The following is a 25,494-nucleotide window of genomic DNA, read 5'->3' as shown; positions in this document are numbered from 1 at the left end:
GGAATACAGAGAGAAGTGATTGATTTAATAAAGGGTTTTTTTCTGCCAAGCTGTATTTCCATTAGAGTGAATTCAATGCCCTTTTGAATATCTCACACCGTGTCTTCCTCAGAACTCTTGGCACAGTGTGCAATCCATTTGGGTCCTCTTGTTATTTTTATTGTCATGTTTGAAATGCTGTAATGCCGAACTGTTTTAATTAGTACTCTGCACTTTATGGAGATCATTGTTCACGCTTGCCTAATTATATTTAGATGGCCCAAATCTCCATCAAAGGAAGCCATTATCCTCCATCGATGGTGAAGCGAGGGGATTCCATCTTCGCCCCCTAGACAAGGCTATTACTGCTCTGCTTTGGCTTGGACACGCTAAATAAACACATCAATTTCAAAGGTCTGGAAAGTTAGAGACTGAAGGGAGATTGTAGTTATCAGCTGCATATGGTTGATGATGATACCAGTATTCTACTGTACATCACCAACATTCTGGCTGCTACCACGAGCACAGACCTGCAGTTCCTCTGATCCACAGCGTAAACAGGAGAGAAACTCTGCACTTCTGTGACTTACTCTCATTTGAACTGCTGCCTTCTCCAATGGCTGTATTTAAGAGCAGTGGGGGAGGGGCATGTGATTGGTGATGTACTATTTTCTTTTTTTTTCTTTTTTGCATGCATCCTCGCCTGAGAGCCTAGTGAATGTGATGGTTTCAGATTTGATTAGGCAGCCCAGGGGCCTCAGCAGTCCCGGCTTGCAATGGGCCGGCAGGGGCCTTGTACAGGCGTCTCATTGCTCACCATGCCTCACTGGTGATGTACACATCGAGTGTGACCGCCCGCTTGATTTAAACAGCAGTCCAGCCTCAATGTGGGAGTGCACTCACTCTGTGCGGTATTGTGGCCCATTCATCCAGGAACCAGTGGACATTGGTCTCTGCCAAATACATCGGCCTCACCACCACATTTATGTTTGGAGCCAGAGAATTGATGGTCCAAGAGCACGGAACAATCCTCGCTCCCTAAAAACTGCACCAAACTCATCAGAACCGACATGTTGACAAGAGCACTGTTACACCGTTTGACCCGCTGGGTTTGTGCTTGATCTGAAAATGATGCAGCTGTGGCTCAGGAGCCTGTAATTTTCAACAAATCTTCTTGACACCACTAAAATGTTACATTCACATCATGCGATCAGATTAAATACAGCTGATAATTTCTCACATCACCACAGTCGTCGTCTTCTACGGCCACTGGAATTAATATTAACTAATGTCAACTTTAATGAGGCCTGTAGAGTTCAGTGACTCTCTGAGACTTAAACTTTTATGTTTGAGACTTGATTAATGTGACATGGAAGTGGTTCAATATCAGTAAGAAAGAACATGCTGTAACTAAGGCTAGACATAAATGTCCTTTTTTAAATTATTCAATTAAAGAATGAATTCATGGTCATTTATACAATTTCACCACACAATACATCGGATCTCAGATAGGTCGGATCATATCTATGGGAATAATTAATCCTTACAACAGTTTGTGATCTGCCCATTTTTCGCCAAAAATACAAATATGGTTGACATTAAAGTGTTGCAGTGTTGTAAAACTCAAGTGTTTAACAAAAAAAGCAATAGAAAACTGTCAGAGATGTTTGTGGTCTTTGACATTTAAGATATGTTGAATTTTGCCAGGTTAACAGGCTTTTTCATACCAAGTTTGTTTCTTCTGGAAACAAGGTTCAGTTTCATTTGAACATCAGAACTTTAGGGGACATACAATACAGTAGAGGATGTAGTACTGATGATACTAAAAGCACAACAACAAGGGTGTAGATACCCGGATAAATTATTTACAAGGAGAGGATCAGACAATGACTTCACAACGTTCCAACCAGAACCAAACGAGAGCGGCAAGCTAGCGTTGGTACCACTCCAGTCAGCCGGGAACTCGTTGATGTAGCATTAACCAAACACCAGATGCAGCAGCCAACTACAACAAAGATAACGCCAGTAAAGAAGACCAACCTGATCTAGTTTACTCATCTCGTCATCGCAAGTCTTTCAGTAAAATGTCTTCCTGTGTACTGTTGACTTTGGCTCATGATCGGGGCGCCTGGGTAATGCAGTTTGCAGTGTTGGCACCTTTTGAGAAGTGAATGTACACTTGGTACACCAAAGAGAAGAAATGTAGAGGTACTCAATGCTGTTGTGTACTGGCCCCGCTATGAGCTGTTGCAGTATCCTGCTTCTGATCCACTATGAGCACAGCACTGATCTCTAAATGGATCTGATGAAAACTGCACCAAGGAAGCGACTCAGCTACTGATGCGTACCAAAACAAATAGCTCATATGCCTCTAAGTCCCTTCAGAATGAGCACATCTTCATCTGACATCAGTTCTCTGTGTCCAATGTTTGGCATTAAACATCTGTTATTCACCATTAAACCCAATATCTTGTGTTTCACCATCATCTTAATGCCGCGTGCTGATATTTAAGTAGCCCATCAGGTCATTACTGCAAATGAAAGCACAACAGCCTGCAAGCATGTCAGTTACATTTACAAATTCTTAGCAATTCTTTTATCAAACGCGCAGCCTTGAAACCTTTGCTTTACACGAAAGAAGTCATTTTCATTTCCTAGTGGTCATCCAAGTAGAGCAGTAATAAGCACAGCCTCTGAGGATTGTTATTTTCTTAAAGGAACACGTTTAAAAAAGGAAGAAGAAAGAAGAAAAAAATAAATCCTAAGTAGTTCCATCACTGGAAAGAGAAGCCTAGAGGAGAGTTTGCAGTTCATTAGTCTACACACTGGCTCGTCCTGCTCTTACAGGGTGTGGGAATATGGGTGATAAATTGTGCATCCATTCACTTCCAAAGTGCAAGTTGTCATTAAAGGCCCAGTCTGGAATTGGAATATATGGAGCCACCTTTGAGCTCCAACCGCCGCTATAGCTGTGTTTACGTTGACTCTGTAGGGCTGGAGACTTTTATAACTCCCCAAAGAGAAGAGAGACGACCAGAAATACAGTATAATAGCCTTTAAAAGGTATTTTGAAGTAGGCAATGATTTTATAAAAATAGGAGAAGGGGAGTTTTCTCCTTGCAATGATGTGGATATATGAATATCAGGGAGATTAGTTTCTCCTGGATCAAAAAGTAAAAAAACAAATCAGTGTACAACAATATGCGCATGATGTATGTACACATCCTTGGGGCTTTAACGCACACATTCATTTTGGGAACCAGGGTAAACAGATTATTGTTCAGTGAATGAATGGTCGTAGGTGCAGCCACAGCTGCACGTCAGGAGCAGATACAGCTGCCAGGTGCATGATGTGGTTTTCACAGTTTTGGACTCTTCACCATGCTGCCATGATGAAGGTTGACATGTGAAGTATGACATCATGCCAGTGGGCAGCCTTTTTGAGCTCTGCACCAGTGAGGTCACTGGTCTCCTAATGACTTCCTCAGGGTCCATAGCCGGCCTCCTTCCCTGCTGCCCACAGGGTCTGGCCCCCCCACCCAGCGCTCAGCACACCCGACCTGGGCTTCTCAACGCATGGTTAGCTGCTGTGCTCATTGTTCTTAATCAAGAGACAGAGGCATAAAGATGCAGCAAGTCAGTTAATGCATGCCCACTGGGGTCAGTTAGATGAAGCCGAGTGGAAAAAAGTCTCTCTCTTATGGTACACACACACACACACACACACACGCATAGAGCAATTGTGTAGGCAATAAGGGTAGCTGGCTCATCAGTGTGTGTGACGATCAAGTATTTGGTTCAGCTGAACATACAGCACAGAGTGTTTTTAATGATTATTTGATAGGATAGTACAGTATAGAACACCTCCACACCTCCTCAGATCTTCAAAGCAATGCCTCTTCACACACTATATTTATTTATTCCATTGCAAGTGTTTGACCACAGGCCTTGAGTGGTTTTTTTTTTTCTTACTTCTTGTGTATCTAAAGGCAGGATGAGAGGCATGTAAATCAGCCAGCCCATGTTCTTCTTTAATATTTAACATAGGTTATTAGACAGGGCAAAGATTTGACCCCCGAGCGCTTCTGCACATCACATGAATAACTAATGTTGGCTGATTATGTTAATCAGTAGTACTAGTCAGTGACAACCAGGAATGCAGCACCACCGCTGCAGGAGAGGCTATAATCTCTGATGCATCACAAAAAAGCCCAGCCCAAGCCCATCATTAGCTCTGAGACACAGCCGCTGCACACTATGTGCAGCACGAGGTGATTTACACTTCACATGCTCACTATGAGTTTTCCTTTAATATGTATGCTGAGATAAACATGCTGCATTTGCGAGGCTGCTGGCTGTGATCTCTCTTTACAGATAATCAAATATTTGCATAATGATAAGAACAGTGAAGCTACACCAGGCTGCTCCAGAGATTGGCAGCTCCACACGGCAGCAAGGAGAAACTGAAAACTTTCATATCAAAAAGATCATAAAATGAGTCCAGGAAGTCTAAACAATCCAGCTAGCATGACCCACCACGCACGATGTAACATGTTCTCATGAAACATGCATTCCTCGGGTACTCCAGCCCTGCATTTTCTATACCGCTTATCTGTGGGTTTAAGTCTGGTTAGTAGGGGTGTAACGGTTCATCTGCTACATCGATGTATCATTTTATATTCCTATGATCCAACTATATCGATCTGCGCTCGGCGAGTTGGCCTTGCTGACGACATTCAGTGTATGGATCTAAAATGTAATCACTCGATTGTATCGATACTAGGAAACAACACTAGAATTGAGCACGGCAGAGTTTATAGAAATGTGGGGTTTTTTTTTTAGGACTTTTAATGATAAAGACATTAAACGTGACGCGATTCGGTCTGCCTGTCCGTGATGTCGTCGCCATGCGCCAGCAGCAGCGCGAATTTCAGAACAACAAAACGTAGCATGGTGGACGACAGAGGAGAAGCCAGCGAGCGAGAAATTACCAAGCCACAATTGCGGTCCAGTGTGTGGAAACACTTTGGCTTTTGCGAAGAATAAATAAGTCACTTGCTGTTTGTGGGAAATGTAAAAGCAAAAGCAGCAGGCAAACCTACTGTTAAATCAACCTGAAGAGATGCTGGCTGCTCTTTAAATTTGATATGAAATATTGTACTTTTATGTTGCAAACCAAAAGCAGAAGTTGCAGGTAAACCTACTGGTGAAATGTTGGTTACACTCACTGTAAAATGTACTGAATACTGAAAATGAGAGCAGAAAAGGTTCACCTCCTGTTAATTCAACCTGGAGTGTTGGTTGCACTTTATTCAAATAACACATGAATGCATTTGCCATTCACCGTGGTTTACCTGTGTTTTTTTTATATCCATAATTAGTTTACGCCTGATTCCCTTACAAGAGAAAACAGGAATCTGGGAAACGTCACCTGCACTGTCCAGTATGCAGGTATTTATTTCACAGTCACACTGCTAGGATTTTTGACTAAAAAGCTACTGAATCGATGTCAAGTCAGTGAATGGTATCGTTGTATATGAACCAAGATCATCCTTGAAATCAAATCGGGAACCACAAATGGTGATACGGATCGCATTGATGTTAAAACCAATGGTTACACCCCCACTGGTTAGGCACAAAGTCACTTGGTTAGGGTGGCAGAGAGTCATGGTTTAGGTTACAATACAAATTCAAAAGCTCCTAACTAAACAGAAGCATCTGCTGTTGCCCCGTTGTCTCACGAACCATCAAGGAGATCAACAACTGATATCTGGAAATTATCGACACTAGCAGCAAAATGAATATCGTGGTGTCAAAATTCCAAAAATTAAAAACAAACAAACAAACAAACGTGTTACTCTCACCATCACTGTTGAAAAGCTATTACTTGTTATGTGTAACCAATCAGATGAAGCTGTGGGCGGGACTTTGCTGGAGATGGAAGAGACAGAATCCGGCACCGCGGCCTAAAATACTGATCTCCTCCTTCTTTTCCATGTGGGTAATGACTCGCCGATGCAAAGGAAGTAGAGCAACACTCAATTTTTGGGGACACGACCTGACGTCATGCTGCAGCAGCCACTCACGGAGGACGGCAGTGCAGAGGGTGGCCACTGTGTGTCAGAAAGCTTTACGCCATCAGAGGCAGCAGCGTTCTGCTGTTACACTGAGAAAGAAAGATCATGACAGAGACAGACGCGTCACGGCTGCGGTCCCGTTCCTGAGCTGTGCCACCGGCCTTAAGAGGCAACACATATGTTAACCACCGTGCTATCGCTTGCATCGCTACTCAAGATGGGATTTCTGGTTTGCATATCAACCTGTGATGATATCAGCACAGCTAGAGGATGCTAACGTTAGCAGCATGTTTTATTTCACTGGGTTTCACCGGTGGTCACTCAGTTCACACTCATGTACTGGGAGAAGATATTGGATAGATGCATGGCTTGTAATGTAGTACAGCTGTTTTACACATCATTAACTTAAATACAACAGGTCCCCCAACTAGTTTAAGGACATCTAGTTTGTCCATGTTTGGTTTCTTTGGCAAAGCAGATAATGTACTTGATTTTGTTGGATTCAAGTTCGGAATATTTTCTGCCTTGTTATGCTGCACATGTGGAGGAGGAGGCGGCGAGCTCTTGCCCCAAACCCACCTGCTTCTGCAGTGACCCTGAAGTTATTTTATCCGCACAAAATGGAGTTTATTCAGTAGTGAATAGTGGTTTGTAAAAGACTCTGAATATATTTTCATGTGTATTCAGTGTCACGAGTGGTTTCAGTGTGAGGTTGAGTAGGTTCAGTGGTTGAGAGAGGTTGAGCTCTTGCCTCTTTGTCACTGGTTCTATTTCCTGTAGTGGGAACCTCAGTGTTGTTTCCTGTAGAATGTCAGAGTCTCGGTTGTGGAAGCAGCGCCGGTGTGTGTCAGTGTGGAGTTGTCATCAGCAGGTCTGGCTGTATCTCCACAACTAAGCCGCAACATAACGTGAAGTGCAAAACTCCTGCATTCTTTTCCTGCAGAAAGCGCTGAACTGTAAAGACTCCTTCAACGTCCATGACCCGCCGCCCTGCTGCACTGCACAGCTACAACACAAACGCTATGATGTGCATTACACCTCGTAGGTTGAAGTACAAAGAATGAATGAGCACAATGTGCATGTGACTTTAATTCAAACCAAAAATGCAAAATCACCGAGGGTTCGATGCTTGACAGCAGTTCGTAACTCCCTCTTAGTTCCTGTATCTGTTAGAGCTTTGATGGAATGTATCAGTTTGGAATATTGTGTAGGAAAGATCTCAACATGTGCCTCCAAGCTCTGACATTTTTATCACAAAAGTGAAGGAGGTTAACGTGAACTCAAAGGAAACGGCTACATTTGTTTTTTTCTTTGAAAGACGACAGTGCGGATTTTAAAAGCTTATTGCTGTGTCATATAGCAAGTGTCTGTCTTCTTTCGTGTTTGTTTTGAGCCAAAGATAAAAACATACTCTTGGAAAACCATTTAGGGGGAGAAGCGGCTTGATCGTGGCTATATTCTATCCCCATCACCAGAGTTCTTTGGCCTCCACCATAAAGAATTCCAACGAGACAATTTTGCGCAGTGTGGGGTGAGCTGACAGGGAGTGTTATTAAAGCACAGGGTGCTGACCGCTCTCAAAGTTATTAAAGTGCTGTGAGATTGTGTCTGTGATAGCCCCGCCGGTCGGGATGTCCTTCACACACAGGTACATTACAGTGGGGATGCGGTCATCACAGGGAGCGGGGGTGAGTCGGGGGGGGGGGGGGGCCACAGAGACACACACACACACACACACAAGGAGCCTCTATGGAGCGCTGTCATTGTCTTCATTCCTCCATTAACGATAACCATAGTTAACCCCAAGCTAAAGACTCCCTCCAGGCTATCATTAGTGTAAATAATTCTGAATTATTGCCTCCGAACACGTTCCATCGTTGTTCAGGACCAAAAGTTAACAAGATAAAACCTGCTCTAAAATTGCATGCTCAACTTCTCTTGAATGATGTGAAAATTTAGCCCAGTGTAAAGGAATACTGGCCATTTAGTAACTTTGACAGGTTTCCTCTTTGCAACTTGACATTTCCGTTCATGTTCAAGCCAACACAGTTTTGTCTCTACCTGTACACCCCTAGTTATATATTAGAATGAAATGTACCAGAATTTAGATTGGTGCTGATGTAATGGTGCTGTTGCAGGCACATTTCAGTGGAGCCTAAAAACTGGAATACAGACGTTTATATCAAATTGGAAAGACGAACAGTGTCTTCACATTGTGGCGTATTAGCAGCTCCGTAGCAACATGCAACATCTAGCAGGGCCACTTTTCAGTCCAGCCTCTTTCACATTATCTGAGAGGAGCAACTAGTTAGTAGCACTAAGTTATCATTCCTACTCACAACAGCAAATGTGATCCACGATTGGGATTCAGTTTCTTGACCCTCTGACCTGAAAACATACAAAATTGTGCGAGAGTGATGACTGATCTGAATCATTCTTGTAGTGTTGCTACTGGCTGTCTTCACTGTCACGGTGACCGCAAATGTTACAACTTAAGTAGTGACATCTAAAAGGGCGGGGCAGAGACATGTGTGACGTGTCGATGCTCAAGCAGCGGGACTCCAGAGTCACAACAATTAGTTCAGTAATAATTAGTGGATGGACAGAAATGGGATGTTTAACAATTGCTGAAGTGACTCGAAGACAAAATTCTTCCCAAATGTGAATATTTGCAAGTTGATGTTTTAAAAATCAACTTGTGTTTCCACTTTTTCTCTGTCATTTTATGCTGTCAATAATCAAATGATTGGTTGCAGCCTTGCAGCACTTAATGATCGAAAAAGACTTTACTTAGGTTGTACAAAAACAGGAGGGATGCACAACATTGGATTTTTTGCAGATTATTTTCATACGATAGTTACATGCAGAAAACACGTGCCAACATTGAGAATGTCAAAATTTGTTTGTTTGTTTTTAATTTCCAAACATCTGGATAAGCCTACTTGAGCAAAACCATCAAACGGTTCCTGAGACATTTCCAAAAAAATGATATCTGCCGATACCAATGATGTGCCGCTGTCGTCCATATCAACGCTATTGTCATTCATGACAGTGAATTTTTTTAAAACTAGTTTTAAACACAGGGTTCAACCATCAAGATCAGCACAAGATGGAGGACCCATCTTAGTCCAGACTATTCTATAAAATTTGCAATTCATGGTATTGTAGTCCCAAATCTTACAGAGTAAACCTGGAGCCCGAGTGTTCTACACCAGTCTTGATAACAGGCAAATGGGAAGACAGCTAATAGGCAGAATCTGTGGGTTTAAGAAGAGAGTGAAGAATCCCGGAACATAAATCTGCTGTCTGCACCCTCTCAATCTGTTTCAGCTCCACTCTGACATGACAGCATGGGGGACTACAGCCCTCGATTCATCACCAGGTCTGGAAATAACAAGACACCTCCAGTTTGTCATACGAGATTAGTCTGTGGTCCATAACCACTGCCCTTAATAGAGTCTCCTGTGTTTCATCGGAAGTGTCCACTAGACCACCGCTGTAGAGCTCAGGGGGGGGACCACAAAGGGTGTATCGACATCCCCGTGCTGGCTTAAATGCAGAGACCTCTGTAGTGCCACTGAGACACAGAGCCAGAGCCTTACACATACATCCTTTCTGTTCAAAATTTAGAAACTGCTTCTGAAGCAGTCTTAGTTATTAATGAGTCTTTGCTTGAATTTTTAAATGTCAACATCGTCCAGGCAAACTCTCAGAGGCTCTCCTTAGCTTCAGGCAGTCTCTTGAGCTTGTCAGTCTGAATCCTGCACATAAACTCATTTGATTGGGATCCATAATATTCCTCTGTCAGTGATTAGCTGCTACTTTGTGGATCACAGGTCCTGGCAGGGAAATTAGCCTCCATCTTTAATAAGTGCTTGACCAGCTCGTGTATAATGGATGGTGCAGGGTTAGGCCAGGGCTGTGATAGCTCCTCGCTGGCTCCCCTCTTGACCTTGACTGGCAGTATGGCTCTTTGAAAATCTAAGTGCCCATCTTACAGTATGCCTGAAGCAATTTAGGAGTCCATATACATTCATATAAGTCCTATTTATTGATTCTTTTGCTACTGTTCTCACAGTCCAGCAATGTAGAGTTTCAATTATCAGGATGTGACCTGCCATCGTGTTGGCAACATGTGATCTATGGCCCAGGAATATAGAACTTTGCAGGAAAAAAATGGGATGTTTCTGACCTTGTAGACATGATGTAAAAATGGCTTTTTAGACACACAAGTGATGTCCAGGCTGCCACACAGGGGAGACTGGGACTTTGTAGCTATAATTCAAATGAAACCTTAACTGGACAAAAAGACCAGTTCATGTATCAAGTAAAAACTCAATTATTTCTCCATGTAACTATTGTCATTTTTGCCGGCAGACATCCAAGCCCCTGATGGATACAGGACTGCTGGGGGGTTGCTTATTTAGTCTGGAATGATGTGCGCTCTCCCTGGCTCCAGAGGCTGCCCTCTTACTGTTTACCAGGGAGTCCTTTGGGGGTGAGGTTGAGCTGAAAAGCCCAGTCAGAGCCAGTCAAAGGGAGCGGGGTGCAGTCTTGACCCTGGCTCTCCACTCATTGTGTAGTGCAGCGGTGTAATGAGGCCCTGTGTGGATATTGATATGACAGAACAAAAGGCCAAGGTGCAGTAAGGACAGCAATCCACACGTTTCACACCATTTGTTTTTCACACCGTATCCATCACATTAATGGGTCACCTTTCTGTGACAGCTCATGATTACCTGCTTACCCATGGAGAGAAAAGGGGGTGAGAGAGAGAGAGAGAGAGAGAGAGAGAGAGAGAGAGAGAGACGGGTAAGTGCAGAGCAAGAGATGGGCTGAAAGATAAGGAGCAAGGGTCCTCCAGCACTGAGGGTAAAGGGTGAGTCGGGGCTGGAATGGGGCTCAGGGAGTGGGGGGATGGGAGCCTTGTGCCTTTTTTTTTTTTTTTTTTTTTTTTTATTCTTTCATGAAGATTGGCTCCGGCCCTGTCATCATCCCCACAGAGTGAATTTATGACAGGTCAGCTCTCCATGTAGTCACCTGATGGATGGAGAACATCCAAGTTTATTTGGGGCATAGTGGAAACGGCTGAACAATTCCCTAAAGCACCACTTACATCCAGCAGAAGCAAACAACAAAAAAGAAAAACCTTCAAAATTTGTAAGACTATACGTGTTTTGTTTAGTTCTAGAGAGATTCCCTTACAAGTTTTATGTGATCTAAAACCGTTTTTATTATCATTATTATTATTATTATATTATTATTATTATTGTGGAGTTTATGAGGAATTTGAATGCATCTCTTATGCTTGGTAAGTGAATAATTACTGGCAATAAAATACTTGAGAGCAAATGTTTTTCCCATAGATCAAATATCTGATATGAAGCTGTGTATTTGCTGGGGTTTTTCTCCATCTCTTTGTTGATTATTGTCCATGCATGGCTCATTTACTCTAATGTCCAGTAATTCCACATGCTGGATCTCTTGACTTGGATATATTTTATTGCTGGAACAATGAGTCTGCTGCTGATACTTTGGAAGGATTTACACTGAATATCTTCTTTTTTTTTCCCTAATGAAGGCAGTTCTGACACTCGCTCTGGCCTCACATGAACATTCCAGGCTACTGCAGAGGTTAGCGCTCAGTCTTGCTTCAAGAGTCAGAGCAGAACTAAAAGGCATGCAGTGAATGTGAGGAACACCCTTTGTTCTCAACAACTCCTTGTATTTGACAGTGTTTTTGTGAAGACTGAATCTTGCAAATCCTGTATTTTATTTAGCTCAACAGCTATAGAGAGATATAAAAACAGCCCAGAAATAAGTTAGCATTGGTGAATGTCCGGTTCCCCGTGTCAAAGTTTTGAATGGGTTCTCGTTCAAGTACCTGCCAGTCTAGGAACCCATCAACGGGTTAGCATCAGGAAAACTAGGGCCAGTATTTTGGGGTTCCGATGTAGCTGGCAGATATCCACTCCAAGACCTCCTTACTCTGTCTGCAGCTCATGTTTACAGTCCATATAACAAGTTGAGACATTTTCATGAATTTGAAGGACAACAAATACAAGCAGATCGTTTCAAAAGTGGCCGGTGCAGCTTGTACTGACAGCTTGTCAAATTGTCAGTCAACAGCAATTTTTCTGTTTTCTGTTCATTTTCTATTTCCCAATATTTCAACACGGACTGTTTACCTGGATACAATCAAGGCTCAAACGTGATTGGTTGAAGCTACTCAAAGAAACCACTTTCTCAGTATTGACATGCAAAATGTGTTTGTAGAGATCAAGCATGTCTAGATTACACACCCTTAAGCATAAAAAAAACATCAGTAAATTTCAGTGTCAGTGACTCTTATGAACAGAGATTGCTAACAAGTGGCTTAGCGGGACAACGAAGGTTATCATGGACAAAAAACATCATCATGCCAAAAGCTACAGAGGCTTGAAGCTAGTTGTAGTAACACTGATGCCACATGTCAGTGGTGTAGCTGGTTCATAGCGTTCTGGTGGCTTTGTACTTCTAACGATTGCGTTTACACCCCAAAGATCATACGATTGGTGTTCCCTTTGTGTAAATTCTATTGCTGAAAAAAATGTGTTGGTCTTGTAAACTTTGCAACAGAGTTCATTTCCTGCAGTGATGGAAACCCAATGTGAAAGCTCCATTGGCTTTTGGTCGAGGGAACCCACTGTGATGCTAACTTCCGGGTTGGCTTATCACAATTCGCCATCCCCTGCAGCACTCTTAATAATGCCTTCCATTCACAAAGCTCAACCACCTGTGCCATCTATTAAAGCTTAATTCTCTTAAGCATTTGAACTTATAGTCATTGCAAGGAAATGGCAAGATCTCATCTTATGATAAAATGAAACTACCGCTATGTATCTTTGAAAAGGTCTTAGCTCAGCATATCAGCTGAGAGTCAGGGGAGGAGAGAGAGGAGAGGGAGAGATCACTTTGTCCCAAATTAAAAGTCAGAATGTCATCTTTCGGTCTAATTCCCCAGAAATCTCATTGGAAACCAGAAGAAAAAAGTGTCCGCATACGCATTTATTTTGTAATCCATTGATGTACCTCATTCTGCACGCCGTCTATGGGGATCAAACCCCAGGCATGCATATATGCACTTTTTGTATTAATGGGGGAAGCATTACAGCCTGTACAGCCAAGAGACAGTTTGCCATATGTCACAGCAATCCAGCGGATATGAGGTGGTGGTGTCAATACATCTTGCGTCTGCCCAGTGGAGGCTTACTCTGCATTACACTAAAACATGAGTTATATGAGTGGAACAACACTGTGTTGGGCCGCGACGTAAATCAGAAGGGAGAGAAATTGCTGACAAGTTTTGCTATTAAAAGATAATTGTAATCAAGGTGCAAGACGAGCAATGAAGTGGTGATAGCAGATAGATAGACAGCTGCAAAAGATGGATTGTTTTAATTTGCACCAATTAAATTGAAGTTCACTGGATCATCTTCAATCTTCATGAATACTTGATTTTCTGGCCGCCATAAAGCTATTAAAGAGAGTGATTGGACTCTAAGACTTGGTATACCAAATTTCATGCTATACTTTCATTAACATTTGAAATAACAGAGGAACTAAAGGCACACCACTAAGTACAATTCATTTGGTAGTCGACATAGATGCATCATTCCACGGTTCATTGTGACCAGAACCACTGTTCAAAGACCCCAGTGGTACGGTTGGAATTTGTGCTCTTAGAGGAGAAGACTTTCATAGGCGACATGTTACTTACTGTCTCCGATCTTCATTAAAACACACATCACAAATATGCAGTTGTGTACAGTTACAGTAACACAGTTGTTGGCTTACACACATCTTTGCTTTTGTGTATGTTATTATGCGACCTGATGAGGTGCACACAGAAAACCAGGAAGTAGGAAAGTACCAACCTCCTAGTTGGGAGAATAGCATGAAGGCAGGTCAACTTGGAATATCCCAGAGTGGGAGAATCCAGATACCTGGGTTTGACGTCACTTACACTATGTAGCTAGTTTTGTGTGACTTGCTGCAATCAGTTGAAACATCCACCTCGCGGGTGTTGTTTCGTCACAGTTGTGTCCATGAAGAGGTGGTTTGTTACATTTCTGTATTCTAACAGCAGAAAAAGAGCAGATTTCCTATCTGGTCTCTTTGTTGTCGTTAGGTGAACGCTCTTTACTTTCCTAAAAGGAACTTCCCCTCTTCCCAGCCGAGTGGACACATTATTACTGTCCTGCTCCGAATCATACAGACTTCATTTCAATGGCAGACCCCCTACAGTACAGCAAAGGTAACTGTCTGCGAAGGGGAAACTCAAGTGATGTTAGGGTGAAGCAGTGACAGGAGCAGGTTTATGTATGAATCCTGATCTGACAGTTACTCTGCTCCCTGAACAAACCTGACTGACGACATTACCTGTGGAATAATCACTCGAAGGGCAACTGTGTGGCCGGTTTCTACACTTTTAAGAGCTGAGATGTAACTATGATTTATTATTGGTTTTAGCTTTTTAATGAGATGAGAACAAAAACAGAACATCATTTCTCATTATATTTTTATCAATGTGCAATTTAATGTTTCTTTTATCCGTATGATGAGAAGAAAAACATACTGTGCATTTAAGAAAAATGCACACATTAATAAAAACGTAACTCCTTACATTGTCCCTTTCAAAGAAAGAAACATGTCTGCTACACTTATCTTTTATTCTGGATGAGAAAACGTATTCATGGTTAATTTAAAGAGAATCTACACAAAGTACGTGGACATTTACCAGTCTGAAATATTTCAGTGTTTAATAGAGGCTGATCTCCTCTCAGTGGCAATGTAGCAATTTTTAAAGGTCAGTGACCTTCATGTTTGTTTAACTCTGATACATCATATACATGTATGTATGTATAAGTACGTGTTTAAATGACCTCCAAGGGGAGAAAATAGATCCTATAGAGCAGGAATCTCATGGATTTAAGGACAAGTTATTTGGTATTGGCAGATGTAAATTGATGTTGTAAATCACAATTTCATACAGAAGCAAAGGCAGCGAGGGTGGTTGTGAGAGTGTCGAGGCATCGCAGTGGGGGCTGGGAGCCATGTTCCACAGTGTTTGCTTCTGAGCCAGACTCGCTCCGAGGCAGGGGTGATTAGTGCTTGTCGGTAATTTGGCAACCTTGACCATGTAACCTTGCTAAAGCGGGATTAACATTTTACCCTGCTAAAAGCCAGAAATGCCTTAAAACATGTTCCATTTCTCTGCTGCTTATTATGAGACAACAGCCTACAAAGGCTATTCAAATAAGTGCCCATAGAACGCTGCCTGGGCAGTCAAGGAGAAACTCTTATTAGATTTAAGCATGCTGAGTGTCACAAAAATGTTGGTAAATCCATCTGATCGCTCACTGGAAACATCAGATACACATCACTTTACATTCTGCACTGTAACACAAGAAAAGGCGGCACTACTAGTTTAAATATTTATTCAATAAACGGAGCGTATATGCTGTAGGAAACCTCGACAAGTACCAAACTTTTAACAGCATTGTTAGTAGATTTCTACAAACCTTCCTTTTACCCAAGTGAAGACCTGAACACCCCAACACAACGTCCCAAAGACCCAACAGAAGTACGACGGGCGTGAAGTGAGAGTCCCACACGGCAAAGCGCTCAACCCCTCCGCTTTGTCCTGACTCTCACCTGCACTCATGAAATACAGGGCATGACCAAAGACCCAGATTACAAACAGTAGTGGCAGAATTGGGTTTTCTTCAGGCAGGAGACTGCCGTCTCCTGAGGGATAAGGTGAGAGGCTCAGTCAGCCATGAGGGACTGGAGTAGAGCCGCTGCTCTCTTGTGTCCAGAGGTTCTAGTTAGCATGTCACCTGTCGATAAGCAATTGAAGATGGATGGATGGATGGCAAAAGAAAATACACAACAGCGAGTTTTCATTTCTCCTACACACACCAGTAACTTACAGTACAGAAAAGGTGGACACCTGTATTTGTCAAGATCGTCACTGATTGGACGAATATACGTTCAACAGGAATGAAAGATTTTTCAGCTTATTTTCCACAAATTTTCATTCCTTCATCCTGGTTTTCCTTCGTCTGGCTGCTTCTACTATGGTGCAACATGGAGTTCTGAGAAAAGAAGTCTGTGCATCCATCCAATCAGCAATAATTCCTTCTGAATACAGGTGTTGTACCTATTTGTCGTACCAAACTGTTCCCACAGCAGTTATGTTATCATTTGAGGACATGGCATTTTTTTTTTTTATTTGTTATTGTGATTTGCACTTCATGGCCTCCGTATGTGACCGCCGTGAATTAGTTCAATTAATGGATACACGTGAGAACAAAATGAAAATGCTATACTCCAGTTCACTTCAAACTACAGTAATTCTACACCAACACCACCCTCCTCCAACCTGTTACGTGAAAGATTTCCTAAAGAAGCTTCCTGCCGACAGAATATTCCACTCATTCTTTGTTTCTGAAGCCCGACACTGTCACTCTGAATGACACATTTACATTTTGTCACATTTTAATTTACCTCAGGTCTGCTTTCTGTTAAGATGCAGAATTAAGTGGAAGCTGCTAAAGGATAGTGACAAATGACGAGGTCTCCGGAGAGATAACGTTCAATCATGAAGACCCTCCCCCACTCCCCCCCCCAAAAATTACACCACCCTGCCTTAATAATCTCTCCACAGTCCCTTATGTGATGAGCTCTACACAAGCCTTTTGTATTAATTGTTCCCTTTAATGCTTGAAGGCTTCTTTTTCCACTCTGCACCACAAGGTTGTTTGCTCATTTCTAAGAGTGGCCACACAGTGTTTTTGTGACATTGGTGCATCTGAGGTAGCTGAAACATTACCCTCCTCCAAAAAGCTCTGGCTTATTATTGAGCCTCTTTATCTTTACTGAAGCTAAGTTGTTAATTAGCTAGACCTTGAATTAGATTATTTGCATGTCTGAACAAGGGCTAAGGTATTAATGCTCCCTCAGGACAAACTGTAATAACCTCTTCGGTGGCTGCAAGATCCCTGCGGAGGAGGCTCCATGGACGCTAGCCCCTAGAAAGCGGGAAAGAGCACAGCCATTTCATCCAATTAGCTGTGGATTATACTGCTCCTCTCCCTTTGAATCCTATTTGCTGTGATAAGGTGTTCTCCTACAGGGACCGAGCTGAGCTTTACTATCAGGAAAAATGATTAATTCACAACCCAATATTAAAATGCAGGGCCTTCCATTTCACACTGTCTGACATAGGAGGAAGAAACAGCTCAGAAATCAATACAGGCACTAAACAACCGCACAGGAGAAGGAGAGGTTTGCCAAGTAAACACCCCTAAACACCCTTAAGAATCTTAGAAGCAAGCTGCATTTCATTCTGCACATCACACTTCTAGTGCTCTCTGTGGTGTGGTGTGTCCTTGAATTATTCAGAACCTGTTAAACTGTGGGAATGGTTTTAAGACTAATGTGGCACAATATCCTGGTCGCTATTGTTATTGCATTGTACTGTGCAATTTTCACAAATATTTATCTCTTTCTTCTGATCTTCCCAAGGGCGTGTATTGTAATGTCACAATCCCACACACTCCTTGTGCCTCCCTGAATAGCCAACAAATGTGATGGAGTGAAAAGGACTTTTTCTTTCTTTCTTTTTTTAAACAAGATTTCCTGTCTTCTCTGAGCTGCAACTGGGATGGAGAAACTAGAGTCCAGATTTATATTTTCCAAGCCCTCAGACGCCTCACAAATGATGTTTAAACACCCAGCACCTAGGGTTTAATTAAGTCCCTCTAATCGTGTTCCAATCAGAAGCTTGGACTGATGGGCTGGAATTCCTGATGTGCATTTCTGTCAGTCTTAATTGGATAATTGATTGCCAATTTGAACCTGGCCACACACTGCATACACAATAAAGCGCCTGGCCATGTTCCTGAGGATTCATTTTCCATCCGAATAAAGATGCTGCTTCGATAGGCAGAACTCCAACTATTGGTCTTTCTGAAAAATACGCCTTGGCTGCTGATGTAGCCTGGAAGTCCACTTATAAATGCCTTTAGAATATTTAGTGCCTGATCACAGAATGATGTTGAATACATTAGTATTGCCATCAGTATCCTCCGATTGCACCGCACAGAAACCGTTTCTGTCCTAGAACCTTTTGCACTCTCATGGACAAATAATCAAAAAGCGGAGTTCTCCATCAGGACCTGACTGATTAATCAGCCGGCCGATACTGGCCCATCTCAGATATATCGACACCGGCCCTGGTGAGTAATTGGCCAGCCGCTACTACCCATAGATCTGCAAATGTAAATTCATCATCTGATGATATGAATGTTTTTTTACCGCGGGCAAAGTGGCTTGGTATCGTTTGGATTAGACATCCTAGCATAAAGGAAAAACAATGCAATCCCCAGTATCAGTATCGGCCCTGACAATCCATCGGGCACCATCTCTATCTAAAGTGCCAACTAACAGCTAAATTCTTGAGTTACAAATCAGAGCAGATGGCTCAGGGTGAATTCTGTTTGTTCAGATAAAAAAAGGAGTACAACACTGTAGATTTATGAGGGCAAAAAATGAGAGTACAAACATCAACAGCAGCATTTATAGCAGAGAAAAGAAGAGAAAACTAAATGTTTGAATTGTATTGTTAAAATGTTTGGATTTGCAAGTCAATGGACAGGACGTTGACCTCCAACTGTTATTATCATACTCTTCGATATCCATGTAGGAAAGTGTGGCGCTTTAAATATGAAGCATTTTAATTAAATTGCATCAGATTGTGCCACAGAGTGAAGTCAATAAACAAAACAAGTCAGGAAGCTTTATTTGCAGGCCAACTGTGTTGCACTGCATTGCATCATACAGGTGTTTGTCGACTCGCTCCGTTTTGTTGTTGTGTATTTTGTTAACGCAGCAATAGCTTGGAAAGAATCAAAAGGTGATGCTGGAAGGGTGATAAAGGAGCTCAAGGAGAACATTAATATTCATCAGGTACCTAGAAGATGGCATTGAAGGGCTTCACAAAAAAAAAAAAGAAAGATGACACGATATCTGTTGGCAACAGATATCCAGGCAGCCTAGACCTATCTACACATAGGCCATACACGTGCGTATCTACATCTACAGCACCTGCATGATTGATTCTCATAGGTACTGTACTCAAACTATGCTGTATACCTCTAGATATCCCGATAATTGTTGGAAAGCCGACTGAAAACTGTATATACTATCAGTTTGGAGCAATACATGATTTATAAACTATAATTTGCAGTCATGATTTGAAGAACAAAATGAACTACGTACCATGGCCAAAAAAACAACAGCAAATCTGAATACTGACTGTCATTCATGTGCAGACAATGGGAACTCATTGGCGGGAACCCCACACTCGGTTATTTGAGATTTTTACTGACGTGCAGACTGCTCCACAAAGGAGAGAAAACAACGTGATTTAACACATTTAGGCGTCTCGTCACACCATGATAATAGGCTATGATAATGGTGAACACATTTCTATATATCTGAATGCAGTTAAACGCATTTACCTTGTCAGAGAACATCTGAGCCTAAGTGGTTTGATTGGAAGCAGATCTGAGGAGTCACCAGGCTGATCTCTGCTCTTACTCATCAGTGACCACACAGCTCTCTTCTGGGACAACATTTGGTTCCATTTAACCTCCCCAGCTAAAACGTTGGTGTCCTTCGTGATCAAAATGTCCCCAAACACGTCACAATTTAATAATTTGTGAGAATAACATTTTCTCAGCTTTTTGGGGTGAAGTGAAATTCTTTAAGGTGCCAAAAAGCTTTGACATGCCGATGCGGGAGCCTCTGGAGGCCTAATTTTGTGTGGACGACTGAGTCATGGACTGGGAGAAACATGTTGGGTGGGCTTGCACTGACTTGTCTCTTTCATCTGCTCTGCATTTGCTGTCCGGTTTTCTCACAAGCTTTTTCCCCTCTATAAAGCTTCTTGAGAAGAGCCAAGTGCAAGAGAAAGAATTCTCAGATTATAAATGGCTTTTCTCAACCCTGTAACCTCGCTACAAGTTTTCGTACTAAAGTGCAACCCCTTTGTGGGATTAGATATTTTGGCCACCATTTGTACAAAGTGAAGTTTCTTTGGAGTCTCCTTGAGACAAGTGACCAGTGCAAGGCAAAGTGAAGGCCTTATCAGTCACCCCACAATGGTGCCACCCCATGAATTATATTAGGGCCCGATGTGGCTCACCAAGCCACTGCATTGTCGACGATCTGGGTGACAATAAACATGTCGCCACATGGTTTCCTCCATCATTCAAGTCCAGATAGCAGATCTGGACCTTAACTATAGCTCACTATCTCCTGGATCTCGGTGTGACCTGTTAGAGAGATGGAGGTGAGGCTCAAGGATATCTCTCAGAGAGTCTGCTCCAACACCAGGAGGTTATTATAGCCATGCCGGGGGGGAGGCAGTCTGTCTCTCTAGGGTTGCTCCCCCTCCCTCTCTCCCTCTATGTGTCTATGTTACACATTAAGAGCAGACGGTGACCAAAAATGCTCAAACTGATCAATAAACACCGTTCCATTTTTGTAGCTGCGCAAAATCAGATCTGCTGCAAGTAAAACAAAACACTGTTTTTGCAAAATGCATGCAAAAAGCTCAGAAATAATCCTGTAATAGTGTTTGGCCACTAGGGGGTGGTGAAAACAAGCTATGGACAAAACTCACATGCTGCTTTTAGCTCTGTTTTGGGCTCAACCAACGTCATAGCTGCCAAACTTCACTAAATTCACCGGCTGTTTAGCTTTACTGAGGAAAATGGCTGCCTGACATGACCAAAAAGAAGCTACGAGAAGCAGAAGAATTCTCAGTGCACCTCTGGAGCTCGGCAGAGGGTGATTTTATGTTGACTCTTGCGGCTCATTGACGTGATCCATTGCGTGTACTGCTGAACGATATCGGTTTAACTTCTCAGAACTTGTGTTTATTTCATTGAGTCGCTGGTTTGAAATCATGGTTGGGATTTTAATTTATTTATTTGCATTTACACTTTTAATTTAAACGGGTGCATTCTGATTCATCATTTTCTGATTCTGAACGAAGCAGCAACTGCTCAGACCTGTAATGGAGTGTTGCTATAAATGCTTGTTTGATTTGGTTCCTCGACGCATTCGACTTAACTTTATCAGCCCACCACCGTGAGCCGCACATTAAAAATTACTGGTGTAGGTGCTCATTCTCCCTCTGCTCTAATGCTATGAGCAACCTGCCAGCAATTGGATTGTTCTGCTGGCTTAAACCAACAGAAATATCATCAGTACAAGTTTTCGCCAGAGTAAATCCTCCCACTCGAGCAGCTGCTGCGTTACCGTGGACTACTTCCTCCTCTGCCAGTGTTGCCCGTACAGCTCCATGAGAACCATACAAATCAATCCAGCACAATGATTCAACGAGCTAAAATAAAACCAAAACAACAACAACAAAAAAGGTCCCACAACTCAGGCAAGAGGAATAATTGCTTAATTTGACTAAAGATGCTAACGCCTTGATGATGAAACCTGAAGTGAGACTTAAATGAAGCGTGCTGAGGGCATGCAACGGGGAAGAAAGCCGTGGAGGACCAATGAGGAAGTGAAAAGTGAGGCATAAACAATGGCATTTAATACAATTTCATAAAACCACTTATAGCACATGACAGGAGTTCACATGTAATCACTGTAAGTGGAGACAGGGATGGGGGCTGCCGTGTCGTCGTCATGATGCCAGAACACTTCTCTATGACACGTCCCCTGCTTCTTCTCATTAATCCCCTGAGCTACATTCATTAACGGTCACTCCCTCCACTCAGCGAGCTTCACACCCGACTGAGGGTACGCTGGCCATCACAAAAATAACCTGCTACTGAAACGCAGCAGGATAATTAGTTTTCCAATCTTACCATTTCCAATGTATTCAATTAGTAAACAGTTATTTATGGCAACGTTTAGGGATGTTGGGGGACTGCTAGGAGAGAGCCTCGCCTCCCTTTATTTTACGAGACAAACCGTGAAATCCAGCGAACATCTGACACAGAAGGACAGTTGTGCAAGGATGACCGTCAGGGGGGAGAGGTACAAGAGCAGATGATAAATACAGGAGATTTACAGGTCCTGGGAGTGTCAGATGCTCTGTGGAAATAGTGCTGGGTGTGCTGTTATCTAGATGGGCCAGTTAGTGGCTTTTGGAAGATCCCCTGTTCTGAATAGGGCTGCAGTTTCGGAGGGCAGCCTTTATGGCTCACCAGTGCACTGACCACAGCCCATTAACTCAAAGAGCCTCCACAGGAGCACTGGAGCAGGGAAAGGGGCCATGACCTGCCCGAGACCATCTTATTACTTTAACACATTATGTCTCCCACTGCGATCTTTTTATTTAAGTGACTTCAGCTGAACGCATCATCTCGGGCCAAGACGGGGACAGACAGGGGCTTCTAGACAAGTGCTGAGAGGAGGGGTCAAATGATTTATTGGAAACGTCTGCTATGGGTGCTAGAAAGGGAGTGCAAGGATGGACAGTAGTGGGCAAAAGTGTGGAAGGGAAACAGTTAGTGATGAACCTGACTGCAATGGGGGGGCTGTTTATGGCGAGGGGAGGCAAAGCTGACCCCGGAACAGCTCCTGTGAGGATTCTCAAGTTCTTCCTGATGAGCTTTTGCAGCCCTCTGATGGCCACATAGCCCAGACAGTGAGGAGTGACAGGAGTGGAGGGGCTCCAGGGTTGGGATGTGATTTATCTTACCGCCATGTCACTCTTTATGAGCCACACTGCTGGATATGGCCTCAAATGTTACAGTCCTCTGGAGGAATATCAGCACACTTTGCCTAAGTGTTACAGCAGCTCACACCGACTTACTCACCCATGTGTGCCCCTCCTGGCGATGTGCGCTCGCACCCGCCACAGTTCACGACGGAGGTTATGATGCATGGTGGACGGCTAATTTACAGAGCTGCATGCTAATAAAATAGCTTTAAATTCCATTACTTTCTCCTTTGTTAAACGCACAAGTTCTCTCAATCGAAACAACAAAGCATTTAGTGCGACGACTGTAACAGTGATACATCAGCGGATCGTGAGTTTTATTCTCCACAATACTGGATCAACACTCCAGCCCCTCGTTTCCATATCGTACCGCCATATAGCACAATAACTGTACCACGACCAGGGTAAACCGATGCTTGGCAGTTGTTGATGGGGTTGTAGTTTTCCATATCTTCTGGACAAGGAAATGTTTGTTCATGTTCAACATATCATTAACCTCCTCGCCTGGATGGGTGTGGACCCACACCTCCTGAAGCCAATTTTTAGTAGGAAATATAATTGAAGGGTAGCTGGATAATGTTATTAGCTGTGAATCTATAAATAATTTAATAAGTATGTTGTCAATGGGTGGCACAGTAGTGCAGTGGTCAGCACTGTCACCTCACAGCAAGAAGGTTCCTGGTTCGAGCCCCAGCTCCAGCACTGGGTCTTTCTGTGTGAGTCTCCATGTTCTCCCTGTTCCTGCTGGGTTCTCTCTGGTACTCCAGCTTCCTCCACAGTCCAAAGACATCAAGAGGGGACCAGGTTAATCCAGACTCTAAATTGACTGTAGGCGTGGCTGGGAGAGCCAATGGTTGTCTGTCTCTGTATGTTGGCCCTGCTATGGACTGGTGACCTGTCCAGGGTGAACCCCGCCTCTTGCCCGAAAGCTGCTGGGATAGGCTCCACCCCCCACCACCCTCAAAAGGATAAGCAGTAGAAAATGAATGGATGGATGTTGTCAATGTATGTTCCGAAAGTGTACGTGCACAAGAGAAGGTTCTTTTTGTTTTACACAGCATGTAATAATCCAGACAACAGCAGATGCATATTCAGACAAACCAAAGCGTAAACCGGGTGGAGGGTTGTTGCAGATGGGGGCACCAAGAACCGAATCATGGACGAGTCAACAAACAGCAGGCTGCAGAAATGAGCCTCAAAACTAGCGACTCAGCGCCACTTCTCGGGTCGATCCAATAACTTGCTCAAAAACCAAGACTCAAGCAGGACAGAACAACAAAACCAGAGGAATGAATCCATCAGGCGTTTCACCTTCAGTGCCCCCCCCCCCGACACACACACACACACACACACACACACACACAACAACAACAACAACAACAGCAATCCACAAGCATCAGGGTGGACTGGCTCAGCAGAAGAAGCAGACGCGGCGGTCTTCAGCATTAATCAACACCATTTCTGAAACAGCAACACAACTTAGAGTGGAAGACAAACTCTTGAAGTTAAATTAAAACAAAAACAAAACCAATGTCACTCACCAGAGGTGTTTTCATCCAGCAGCTGAGATAAAACATGGAGTCCAGGCCCCTGGAGGTGAGCAATGTTCTCGGTGTGGCATGCAATGCCGTCATTTATCTCCTCCTCACCACCGCCACCGCCACCATCATCATTATCATCATCATCATCATCATCATCATGGTGCACAGCTGGGCCCTGAGCTAGCTGCTGCACCCTGCTAGCATGCACACTTGTTCGGCTAAGTTAGCAGTGCTGCTAGCAGCAGGGCCCTTCACGGACGGTCGACTCGTTGAAGGTGAGGGGAAGTTTGTGAGCAAATATCATTGAAACACAAACTTTTAAAACTGCGATAAATGCGCAGCGGCGTCGCGGGGCCCTAGCAAGGGGAAAACGACGGGACGATATCAGCGACGATCCCAGGAGGCCAGAACGTCCTGCGGGCGCCGTCCAACCAGAATCTCCCCGGCCGTGATGAGGGCCCGTCTCTGCTCCTCGGAAGACACGGACGTGAGTTTGTTTGTTTGTTTACTTGTTTTATATCAACATAAACAAACCACTCTGAATATTGAAATAATCAACAAGCTCGTCCCGTAAGCAGGGCTGGCCAAAGCCACGCATAATCAGGATTGACAATAATAACAATAACAGATCTGTCAATAACAATTATGAAATAATTTATTTAAATGATGGTCGCAGTTTATGCAATGTTCTTTTCTTTGAAGAGAAAAATGCTTTTTTGAATATTTGGAACTAATTTAGTCGACCCATCCAACTCACCAAAGTTCACAACATAAACACGAACAATAACAATAGTAATCACAATAATAACAATAAGAAGAAGAATACCTTTGTTTATATGGCACCTTTTTTTTTATATAAGGAAAGCAGCCCAAAGTGCTTAACAGTGAATACAAAACAGTTTGCTGTTGCCATAATTGATATGACTTAATGTGGAACTGTCACGTACCATCTATAAATGTACAAATGTTACATCCTGCCATTGCATCTTGCCACTTTCCTAAAATTATTATTTGCATTTTAAACAAATTTTGTGGATTTACTACACAAAATCGTAAGGATAGAATAAATGTCTTAGAGGATGATTATTCTTTG

General features: G+C 43.0%; 1 long non-coding RNA gene across 1 annotated transcript in view; it reads right to left on the bottom strand.

The window, feature by feature from the left end:
- LOC147260644 (uncharacterized) overlaps nt 1-24,509 on the bottom strand; it is a 110,515-nt gene extending 86,006 nt beyond the window's left edge. Inside the window, exon 1 of the long non-coding RNA XR_015116647.1 lies at nt 24,402-24,509. This is a non-coding gene — a long non-coding RNA (uncharacterized LOC147260644). The remainder of the gene's footprint in view (nt 1-24,401) is intronic.
- Between the last annotated feature and the right edge of the window lie 985 nt (nt 24,510-25,494).

This window comes from Aulostomus chinensis, chromosome 6 (genome assembly GCF_037954235.1).
Source record: "Aulostomus chinensis isolate RoL2024-O1b breed Wild chromosome 6, RoL_Achi_v1.0, whole genome shotgun sequence".
Taxonomy (NCBI): domain Eukaryota; kingdom Metazoa; phylum Chordata; class Actinopteri; order Syngnathiformes; family Aulostomidae; genus Aulostomus; species Aulostomus chinensis.
The sequence above is the reverse complement of the archived record's forward strand: the minus strand, read 5'-3'. Positions and strand labels throughout refer to the sequence as shown.